We start from the raw sequence: 12,347 nt of genomic DNA on the forward strand, positions 1-12,347 counted from the left end.
CAGTAAGAAACAAGCAAGGCCAACAGCTTCATAATTAATATAGCCTCTTGTATGTTTATTTGGGACTGATACGGCTCTGGAACCAGGCTGGCGGGAAGGCTTCTTTTTACACAGAGCAATTTGAAAGCTGTTCTTTTCAAATAGCCAAAGACCAGACAGAACTCAAAAAAGTATGTCAAGAAAATAGATGTCACAAATAAATAATAGAAAACAAACAGATAGAAGACTAGGCAGAAAAAGTTAAAATCATAATCAAATACTATGAGTAACTTTACAGTAATAAACTTGAAAACCAGGATAAAACTGATTTTCTAGAAAAGCTATAAAACTAACTCTTTTCTCACTTTCCAGACACTGTCTCTAAGGCATGAAGGGATTAAGCTACATACTCAAGAGCACATTAGCAACTGGCAGAGCCTAGATTCAAACTCACACCATATGAGATCCATGCTGGCACATGTATTAGTGTATTTACTACAGCACATCTTTGGAACCAAAAGCTTGAAGAAAGTATAAAACAACAAGAGAATGAGTCCACAGTGGGCTAAACTTTCATAATTCAGACTACATGAAATAACCAGAGAATTCAGAAAAGATATGGATTGGGGAGATATACAATAAATCCTTATTTTTTCTCTCTCTGGGTCTCTCTCTCTCTCTCTCTCTCTCTCTCTCTCTCTCTCTCTCTCTCTCTCTGTGTGTGTGTGTGTGTGTGTGTGTGTGTGTGTCTTCTGTGTGTCTCCCCCTCTTAGCACCTTCCCATTCCTATCAATCTCTACTTTCCCTTTCCTAGATTCATAAGTTTGTGTTGCACTGTGTGCCCTATTTACTTCAACCAGAGCCACTGGTGTGGCCACTGAAGCCTGGTGGGGGTCACAGTAGACACTGAGGGCAATGAATCCCCCTCTCCCTGAAGCATCACAATAGCAAGTAGTGAGGAGTAGGTTCCCTTGAGACTAAGAGGATGTGTATTTTTTTTATTCAGTAACCAATTATTTTTCCCAGCATACTCCTTTATTTAAGAAATTTCTGCTCACTGCTGTGCATATCTTCAGCAGTATCAACAGACCTAAGTGCAGTGCCCTCCCTCAGATTTTGGATTTTCACAGACTCTGTTGTTGCTTTCTGCCCCCATTGACTTTGGACTGAAGGTGCTTGGGAGTTGACACAAGATCTTCCTATGTAGCTCTTTGGCCAGGAACTCACTAGGTAAACCAAGGTTGGTCTTTAACTTGGTTCCTTGAATGCTGGGATTATAGGTAACACTACCAAGTCAATCATGTTTTTTTGTATCATATCTCTAAGTCTTGACTAGTCCATCTTTAGCTCCATGAGCTGATCCTGGTAAAATCCACAAAGGAAGAAAACCAAGTTCCTTTTGCCCTTTACACTCCTACACCTAATCCCCTCGAGCCTTCCCTAACTCTGCCTTCCAAGGTCCTGTGCAGTCAACCCACTAACGGGAGTTTATTCACCTATCCTAGCCCCTTGGCATCCCACACATGAGGTTTCCTACAGTTTGTGTCTGCCTGGACATCCTTATAATTCATTTCTATGCTTTATTCTATTCTGACAATGAAACATTCTCAAAGACAAAGCTTTATTTCAAGCATGGATTTTGATGCTCATAACATCACTAATAGCCTTCAGCAAAGACCACCATGAACACAACTCTGAGTCAACAAGTTGAGTGACAGAGGACACATTGCTGGTCATGAGGTGTCTTAGCTGAGAGTGTCAGAAAAGTCCAGTTGTGGGACTTGGACTTCTGTTAGGTCAGTTGAGGAAGGGCCTAAAGAAACAAGAGTTGGCTCTAAACACAAGTTGTCAAAAAGTTGGGAAGCTTCAAGACAGGTTAAAAAAAAAGTATCATTCACTCACGCTCAGCATCTTGTGGCAGAACTGTTAACTGTTCTTGTGTTGTCTTATTTTATTATGCATGTTCTCGGAGTAATGTCTGAGCATACGGGAGGCCCAGACCCCAGAGACAAGCAGGGACAAGGGCTGAATAGTGCTCGTTCATCTGGGAGGGGGGTGGGGTGCAAGCCACCTCTTGGTCTTTAATACTGGAATCTTGGGGCTTTATCCCATGAAAAGTGGTAGCTAATGGAGAGTTTTTAGACAAGAAAAGAATAACTGATATTTTAAAGTTTCTGATAAGGCTTTTGATTTTGTGATAATTAGTTCAAGCATGATCATGCTTTTATAATGCCAAGTTAAAAAAGCATCTCTCTGGCATTTTTACTTTTACTTTGAGTGTTTTTTTTTTCTAGTCTACTCACCCATGTTTACCACACACACACATTTTCAAGGCAACTGATGTACAAAATAGCATTGCTGTAAGACAGTCACCAGGCCTCCCTCATTGAATATATCAAGAAATCAGCCACTCATCTTCACACATATGCCCAAGGGCTGTATGTAGCCTTATCATATGACAACACTGGGCTTTTGGTAAATCTGAAACACAACCCCCATAAACTGAGATTATAAAAAAAAACAAATAAAACCAAACAAACAAACAAACAAAACAAGACTTGGAAACATAGACTTAAAACGCTACAGGCAAATGCAAGTCACTTACCACCAGACAAGAATGTGAAGACGGCAGAAGCAGGAGATTCCACTGTGGAAAGCCAGGGCTGTACACTCCTTTCCTAGTTCAGTTTTCATCGTAATGAAGCACGGAACAGAAATCGGGCTTTTTCCAGAACGCTGTTTGCTCATAGGTCAATGCCCTAAAGTCCAGATCTAACTCAGTTCAGGGACATGAGAGGAAAGGTCAACCATACTCAAAGCAGTAACCCAAAACCCAGAGTGAGCTAGGAGCCCTCAGAGGGCATCAACAACCTGTGGAAACAGCTACTTTGCCCTAGGACGAGGCCTAACCACAGAGGGCCTGGCAAGAGGCCGGACTCTTCTTTTGTTAGCACTTGACTTTAAAAAGTTACTCACAAAAAACCTAACAAGACAAAAAAATAATTCTAGTCTTCTCTTCGCACTTTGAAGTGGCCTTTGTGACATCCTGCGGTGATCTGGAGCCAGCCCCAAAGTTTGGTGGAGACTTGCTATCATGCAATTGCCTTCTGCTCAGAACTCCGAGCACACACATGACCCTTGAACCCTGGTGTGATCAGTCAATAACCTCAGGCTCTGCCCACCAACTGCTGTGCAAATGCATGACTTTGAAAACATATTTCCATTAATGAAGACTCAAGGAAAATAAATGCTTAGAGCTAGCCAGGTCTCCTCTTTGCCTGAAAAAAAGAAAGAAAGAAAGAAAGAGAGAGAGAAAGAAAGAAAGAAAGAAAGAAAGAAAGGAAGGAAGGAAGGAAGGAAGGAAGGAAGGAAGGAAGGAAGGAAGGAAGGAAGGATGGAAGGAAGGAAGGAAGAAGGAGGCATTTAGAAAAACTTTACAACACTGAAAACTCTAAAACAAGATATCACAGCAAAAAAAAATCATAAATGTGTCCCTCTCTTCTGGCATTACATTATTTTCGCTTAGCTGAAATCATTGGTGGAATAGAATAACTGCTAGTAATCTGAACTGGCTTAGATATTTTTTCCATATATTTTTTATTTAACTTTTTACGCATGTCACTTTCAGTTCCCTCTCCCTTCCCTCCTCCCCCACACCGCAATCCTCCCAACCCATCACCCCCACTCCATCCCCCCTCTACTCCCCAGGGAGGGCAAGGGCCTCCATGAGGGATTTTCAGGGTCAGTCATATCATCCTGGGAAGGGCCCAGGTTCTTTCTCATGTGTCCAGGCTGAGAGAGCATCCCTCCACGTGGTATGGGTTCCCAGAGTCCTTCTGTATGCCAGGAATAAATACTGCTCCACTCTCCCAGGTCCCACAGATTGCCAAGGCCTCCTCTCTATCACCCAGGTTCAGTGGGAGGGTGTCTGGATCAGTCCCATGCTGGCCCCTCAGTCATCAGTCTGGGGTCCATGTGTTCCCCCTTGTTTAGGTCAGCTGCCTCTGTGAGTTTGCTAGCTCGATATTGATTCCTTTGGTCATCACTCTTCTTTGCAACTGGGTTCCAGGAGTTCAATTTGGTTCATAGCTGTGGGTGTCTGCCTCTGCCTCCATCAGCCATTGGATGAGAGTTCATGCTTGTCTTTTTGTGACCGGGTTACCTCACTCAGGATGGTTTCTTCCAGTGCCATCCCTTTGCCTGTAAATTTCAAGATTCCATTTTTTTTTCTGGTGAGTAATACACCATTGTGTAAATGTACCACATTTTCTCTATCCACTCTTCAGTTGAGGGGCATCTAGGTTGCTTCCAGGTTCTGGCAATTACAAATAATGCTGCTATGAACATAGTTGAGCAGATGTCCTTATTGTATGAGGGTACATCTTTGGGTATATGCCTAAGAGTGGAATTGCTGGATCTTGTGGTAGACTGATTTCCATTTTTCTGAGGAATATCCATACTGATCTCCAAAGTGGCTGCACTAGTTGGCATTCCCACCAGCAGTGGAGGAGTGTACCCCTTTCTCCACATCCTCTCCAGCATAAACTATCATTAGTGTTTTTGATTTTAGCCATTCTGACAGGAGTGAGATGGTATCTCAGAGTTGTTTTGATTTGCATTTCCCTGATGGCTAAAGATGTTGAGCACTTTCTCAAGTGTCTCTTGGCCATTTTGGACTCCTCTGTTGAGAATTCTCTATTTAGTTCTGTGCCCCAATTTTTAATTGGATCCTTTGGTGTTTTGGAGTCTTGCTTCTTGAGTTCTTTGTAAATTTTGGAGATCAGCCCTCTGTCAGATGTGGGGTTTGTGAATATCTTTTCCCATTCTGTAGGCTGTCATTTTGTCTTGCTGACTGTGTCCTTTGCCCTGCAAAGCTCCTCAGTTTCAGGAGGTCCCATTTATTAATTGTCGATCTCAGTGTCTGTGCTACTGGTGTTATGTTCAGGAAGATGTCTCCTGTACCATTTCTTTCAAGGGTACTTCCCACTTTCTCCTCTAAGAGATTCAGTGTGGCTGGATTGATGTTGAGGTCTTTGATCCATTTGGACTTAAGTTTTGTGCATGGTGATATATATGGATCTATCTGTTGTCTTTTACATGCCAGGATCCAGTTACTCCAGCACCATTTGTTGAAGATGCTTTCTTTTTTCCATTGTATAGTTTTAGCTTCTTTGTCAAAGGTCAGGTGTTCAAAGGTGTGTGGGTTGATATCAGGGTCTTTGATTCAATTCCATTGGTCTACCTGTCTGCTTTTGTGCCAATACCAAGCTGTTTTCAGTACTATAGCTCTATAATAGAGCTTGAAGTCAGGGATGGTGATGCCTCCGAAGGTTCCTTTATTGTACAGGGTTGCCTTGGCTATCCTGGATCTTTTGTTTTTCCATATAAAGTTAAAGATTCTCCTTTCGAGGTCGGTGAAAAATTGTGCTAGTATTTTGATCGGGATTGCATTGAATCTGGAGATTGCTTTTGGTAAGATTGCCATTTTTACTATGTTGATCCTACCTATCCAAAACCATGGGAGATCTTTCCATTTTCTGGTATCTTCTTTATTTTCTTTTTTTAAGGACTCAAAATTCTTGTTATACAGGTCTTTCACTTGTTTGGTTAGAGTTACCCCAAGATATTTTATGGTGTTTGTGGCTATTGTAAAGGGTGATGTTTCTCTGATTTCTTTCTCGTCCCCTTTATTGTCTATATACAGTAGGGCTACTGATTTTTTTGAGTTAATTTTGGATCCTGCCACTTTGCTGAAGGTGTTTATCAGCTGTAGGAGTTTCCTGGTAGAATTCTTTGGGTTGCTTACGTAGACTATCATATCGTCTGCAAATAGTGAAAGTTTGACTTCTTCCTTTCCAATTCCTATCCCCTTGATCTCCTTTTGTTGTCTTATTGCTCTAGCTAGAACTTCAAGTACATATTGAAGAGATATGGAGAGAGTGGACAGACAGCCTTGTCTTGTTCCTGATTTTAGAGGAATCACCTTTAATTTCTCTCCATTTAGCTTGATGCTGACTGTTGGTTTGCTGCATATAGCTTTTATTATGTTTAAGTATGTTCCTGTTATCCCTGATCGCTCCAAGACCTTTATCATGAAGGGGTGTTGGATTTTGTCAAAGGCTTTTTCAGCATCTAGTGAGATGATCATGTGGTTTTTCTTTTTCAGATTGTTTATATGGTGGATTACATTGATGGATTTTCGTATGTTGAACCATCCCTGCATCCCTGGGATGAGGCCTACTTAATCATGGTGTATGATTTTTCTGATATGTTCTTGGATCCGATTTGCCAATATTTTATTGAGTATTTTTGAGTATGTTCATGAGGGAGATTAGTCTGTAATTCCCTATCTTGGTTGTGTCTTTGTATGGTTAGGCTACTAATGTAATTATAGCCTCATAAAAAGAATGTGGCAGTGTTCCTTCTGCTTCTATTGTATGGAACAATTTGAAGAGTATTGGTATTAGCTCTTCCTTGAGTTTTTGGTAGAATTCCACACTGAAACCATCTGGCCCTGGACTTTTCTTGGTTAGAATACTTTTTATGGCTGCTTCGATTTCTTTAGTGGATATAGATCTGTTTAAATTGTTTATCTCTACTTGATTTAATTTTGGTAAGTGATACCTATCCAGAAAATCATCCATTTCCTTTAGATTTTCCAATTTAGTGGAGTACAGATTTTCAAAGTATGACCTGATGAGTCTTTGGATTTCCCCAGTATCTGTTGTTATGTCCCCTTTTTCATTTCTGATTTTGTTAATTAGCATGTTCTCTCTGTCTGTCTTTTAGTTAGGTTTGATAAAAGTAAATCTATCTTGTTGATTCTCACAAAGAACCAACTCTTTGTTTCATTGATTCTTTGTATTGTTTTCTTTGTTTCTACTTTATTGATTTCAGCTCTCAATTTGATTATTTCCTGACGTGTACTCCTCCTGGATGAGCTTGCTTCTTTTTGTTCTAAAGCTTTCAGGTGTTCTGTTAATTCTCTAGTGTGGCAATTCTCCAGTTTCTTCATGTGGGCATTTAGTGCTATGAATTTTCCTCTTAGAACTGCTTTCAAAGTATCCCAAGGTTTGAGTATGTTGTGCCTTCGTTTTCATTGAATTCTAGGAAGTCTTTTATTTCTTTCTTTATTTCTTCCTTTACTTAGGGGTGATGCAATTGAGCACTGTTCAATTTCCATGAGTTTGTAAGGTTTCTGCAATTTGTGTTGACGTTGAATTCTAATTTTAAGCCGTGGTGGTCCGACAGGATACAGGGGGTTATTTCAATTTTTTTGTATCTGTTGAGGTTTGCTTTACTGCCAGTATGTGGTCAATTTCAGAGAAGGTTCTGTGTGATGCTGAGAAGAAGGTATATTCTTTTTTGTTTGGGTGGAATGTTCTCTAGACGTCTGTTAAACCCAATTGGGTGATAACTTCTGTTAGTTCCATTGTTTCTTTGTTAAATTTCTGTCTGGTGAACCTGTCCAGTGGTGTGAGTGGGGTTTTGAAGTCTCTCACTGTAAGTGTGTGTGGTTTAATGTGTGATTTGAGTTGTGGTAATGTTTCTTGTATGACCATTAGTGCTTTTATATTTGGGGCATATATGTTCAGAATTGAGACTTCTTCCTGATGGATTTTTCCTATGAAGTGACCTTCTTCATCTCTTTTGATTAATTTTAGTTTGGAAGTCTATTTTGTTAGATATTAGGATTGCTACACCTGCTTGCTTCTTACATCCATTTGATTAGAAAGTCTTTTCCCAACCCTTAGCGTCTGTCTTTGAAATTGAGGTGTGTTTCTTGTATGCAGCAGAAGGATGGATTCTGTCTTCATATCCATTCTTTTAGCCTGTGTCTTTTTATAGGTGAGTTAAGACCATTGATATTCAGGGATATTAATGACCATTGATTGTTGATTCTTGTTTGCTTTGGATCCGTTTTTGGTGGTGGTTTTATGTGTGAGTTTTTCTCCTATTTCTGATTTCTGGTAAAGTTAGGTTATCTATTGACCTCATTATTTTGAGTGTAGTTAACTTCCTTGGGTTGGAGTTTTCCTTCTAGAACTATCTGTAGGGTTGGATTTGTGGATACGTATTGCATAAATCTGGTTTTGTCATGGAATATCTTGTTTCCTCCATTTATAGTGATTGAGAGTTTTGCTGGGAATAGTAGTCTGGGCTGTAATCTGTGGTCTCTTAGTGTTTGTAGAACATCTATCCAGGACCTTCAGGCTTTCAGAGTTTCCATGGAGAAGTTGAGTGTAATTCTGATAGGTTTGCCTTTATATGTTACTTGGCCTTTTTCCTTTGCTGCTTTTAGTATTCGTTCTTTATTCTGTATGTTTGGTGTTTTGATTATTATATGGTGAGGGGACTTTTTTTTTTTCTTTTGGTCCAGTCTATTTGGTGTTCGGTAAGCTTCTTGTAGTTTCATAGGCATCTCCTTCTTTAGGTTGGGAAATTTTTCTTCTATGATTTTGTTGAATATGTTTTCTGTACCATTGAGCTGGGCTTCTTTGCCTTCTTCTATACCTATTATTCTTAGATTTGGTCTTTTCACAGTGTTCCATATTTCCTGGATATTTTGTGTTAAGGATGTGTTAGATTTAAGGCTTTCTTTTGTCAATGAATCTAATTTCCTCTAGTTTATCTCCAGTGCATGAGATTCTGTCTTCCATCTCTTGTATTCTGTTAGTTATGCTTGCATCTGTAGTTCCTGATTGTTTTTTTTTTTTTCAGCCTTTCGAATTCCAGCATTACCTCAATTTGTGTTTTTCTTATTGTCTCCATTTTGGTTTTCAGGTCTTAAACTGTTTGAATTGTTTCCTTCATCTGTTTGATTGCTTTTTCTTGGGTTTCCTTACTTTCTTTAAATGATTTGTTGATTTCTTGCATTTTTTGGTTTGTGTTTTCTTCTATTTCTTTAAGAGATTTGCACATATCCTCTTTGAGGGCCTCTATCACTTTCAGGAGGTTGTTTTGAAGGTCATTCTTTTCTGTTTCATCTGTGTTGATATGTTCAGGTCTTGCTGGTGTAGAGTTTCTAGACCCTGGTGGTGTCATACTGGTTCTTCTGTTGTTGGCTGTGTTTTTATATTGCCTTCTTCCCTTCCTTTCTTTCAGTGAGAGCTCATGGGGTCTCTCTTCTTCTTCTTAAGCTCCAGGAAAGGACCGGAAGACACAGGTGTGGGCAGACCCAGAGTGATCCTTCCTGGAGGTGCAGGTCTTCTCTAGGCACAACTAACATCCAGGGATATGGAGCTGGGGAATGTGAGGAGTTGGGGCTCAGAGCAGGGCCCCCACTCACCTTCAGCACCCGGAAAGGACTGGAAGACACTGAAGACTGAGGTGTGGGCAGACTCAGAGTGGTCCTTCCAGAAGGGGTAGGTCTTCTCTAGGCACAGAAAATGCCCAGGGAGACGGAGCTGGGGATGTAGGGAGTTGGGGATCAGAGGAGGTGGTGGCCAGTGCTGAAGGCTAGATATCTCCATGCCTACAACTGAAGGCTGAAGGAGGCTCAGAGGAGGTAGTGGACTATGCAAAGAATAATAACCCTGCCCTTTGTGGCTAAGAGGAAAATAATTGAGAGTAAATCTGGAGCTTGGTAGCCCTGAGCCTGAGGAGAGTGGGTAGACTGCTCTCAGGAGCCAGCCATGTGCTATGTGGTTCACTGAGAAATCTGAAGACCTGGCAGGCGACTTGACCTCCACAGCCTCAGTTATCCAGCAGGAGGATTCCAGTTTAGTGGGTGTGGAAAGCACACCAACTGCTTTCTGGTTGGACTTAAGACCCTCTCCACAGGAAGAGAAAAGTGTTCTTTTTCTCTGTAAATCTGGCCAAGAATCAACCACAAATGGGTAATCTCCCCCCAAAGACTTGGGGAGTGTTGTGGGGGGAGGGGATCGAAGAGTTGTAAAAACCAGATGTTGGGAAGGACCAGCAAGAAGCAGTGTCTTCTGGAAATGCAGGACTCACAGTAACTGTGGTTGCCTGCACAGGTCTTGCACAAGGACAACCGGTCAATACTCTTGCATGAAGGGAGAAGGGATTGCAGAACTCCCACACATAACTGAGGAGCCGAACCAATTGATGGCTTCTGAGAAAATCAGGTTTGTTTGCTTTTTAAGGATTGGCCCTGGTAGATGGACGGTGCTTCTCTGGCTAGCCCCCCATACGCATGAGGATTTAAGTAACACAAATTGGACGTGAAGGCTTATTTAAAAAAGAAAATGAGGATGTGAATTTGGGTGTGGAGTGGGGAGATGGGATGGGTGAGTTTAAAAGGATGAGTGGCAAGTGAGTATGATCAAAATACATTGTATGAACGTCTCAAAAATTAATGAGAATGTTATTATCTTAAACCAAAAAAATTAGTATGGAAGCATAAAAGATCCCAAATAGCCAAAGTCATGCTAAGGACACAGAACCATTAGAGTGTATGATTTCAAGCTGTACTGCAAGCTATAGTAACAAGACCATCATGATACTGGGACAAAAGCAGACACCACCAATGGACTAGGACAGAGGACCCACACATCTGTCACCACACAATTTTTGACAAAAATGAGAAAACCACATGTCAGAGAAAAGACAGTCTCTTCAACAAATAATCCTAGAGAGTAAAATATTCACATGTGTAAGAGTGAAACCAGAACTATATGTCTGGTCCTGAAGAAAGATCACTTGAAACTGCATCAGCAACCTTAACGTAAGACCGGAATCTCTGACACAATTAGAGGAAAATATTTCAATACGTAATACGGGCTAGGACTTTCTGAAACAGAGCCCAGCAGCAGGAGAAATACTGCCAAGAACTGATGAATGGGATTGCCTGAAATTAAAGGGCAGCACAGTAAAGGAAGCAGTTCCCAGTGTGAAGACAGGCTAGGGAATGGGATAAAATCCTTGCAAACATCTACAAAGAACTTCAAAATTTGAACAGCAAAAGACCAATGATCCAGTCAATAAATGTGAAAGTGCATGAAACAAACAGGTCTCAAAGAAGAAATACAAATGGCCAAAATGTATTTGAAAAGCTGTTTGGCATCCTTAGCCATTAGGGAAATGTAAGATAAGACTGCATTGAGATTCTGTCTTATCCTAGTCTCAGTCAGAATGTTTACTGACAGGGGAAAAAAAAAAAAGAACAAATAACAGCAAATGCTGTCAAGGATGTGGAGGAAAAGGGATCTTTATACACCGCTGGTAGGAATGGAAGCTATAGGCGCTATAGACATCAGCAGGGAGGTTTTACATAAAACTAAGCACGGCACAGCTGTATCATCCAGTTACACACTCGCAAATATACTTGAAAGACTCTAACCAACTTATCACAGAGATACCGACCTGTGTATCCTGTGTATTGCTGCACTGTTCACATTAGTCACATTATGGAACCAATCTAGATGCCCTCCAACAGATGGATGGATAAATAGAATGTGACAGATATAGGTATAGAGAGATAGAGAGGGGTTTGTGTGGGGAGGTAGAGGAAGGGAGGGAGGGAGGGAGAAAAAGAGAAGACAAATTTTATTCAACCATAAAGAATGAAATTGTGATGGCCAGGCATTGGTGACGTACATCTTTAATCCTAGCACTAGGGAGGCAGAGGTAGGCAGATCTCTGTGAGTTCAAGGCCAGTCTGGTCTACAGAGAGAGTTCCAGGACAGGCTCCAAAACAATACAGAGAAACCCTGTCTCGAAAAACAAAAACAACAACAACAAAGAATGAAATTGTGGCATTTGTAGGAAAATGGGGAGAACTGCATATCAGCGTATTAAATAAAACACTCCAGACTCAGAAAACACAGAGATTTGTAAGTGTGAAAATGTCATAATGAAACCAGTGGTTTTTTGAATCACTACTAAAAACTTTATACACATGGGCATGGCACACAGACATGCCTGCAGGCTGGATACTCATACATGGAAAACAAAGTGTTTAAGTAAATTAAAAATTTATAAAATAAATAAGTAGATGAAATGCATTGATTTCTCCAACTACTTGTCATCTCTAACACACAGTTCTTGGACAGAATTTCTATGTTTAGTTCCCTCTGTAATGGAGAAAAAAGCACAAGATATTCGATCACACTGTGAACCCCGAGCTTGTATTTGTGTTAATTAAATAAAATTAACCTCGGTGGTAAGGTTGAGTTAGCAACTGGTTGACAGGAAGTGATCATAGAGCACCAGAGGGCATCCGGAAGAGTTATTGAGATACGCAGGAAGCAGCCAAGAAGGGTTTGGAGCGCCGTTGTTTTTCGTGCTTTGATGGAACAGAACACTCTTTTTCCAAAACCAGCAAGGAGAGAAGGTTAGCTAGTGAGTTCGCAGGCTTTCACCCAAACCTTTGAATCTCGAGTCTTGTTCATAAATAGAATGAT

Source organism: Mesocricetus auratus, unplaced genomic scaffold (assembly GCF_017639785.1).
Source record: "Mesocricetus auratus isolate SY011 unplaced genomic scaffold, BCM_Maur_2.0 Super-Scaffold_100004, whole genome shotgun sequence".
Taxonomy (NCBI): domain Eukaryota; kingdom Metazoa; phylum Chordata; class Mammalia; order Rodentia; family Cricetidae; genus Mesocricetus; species Mesocricetus auratus.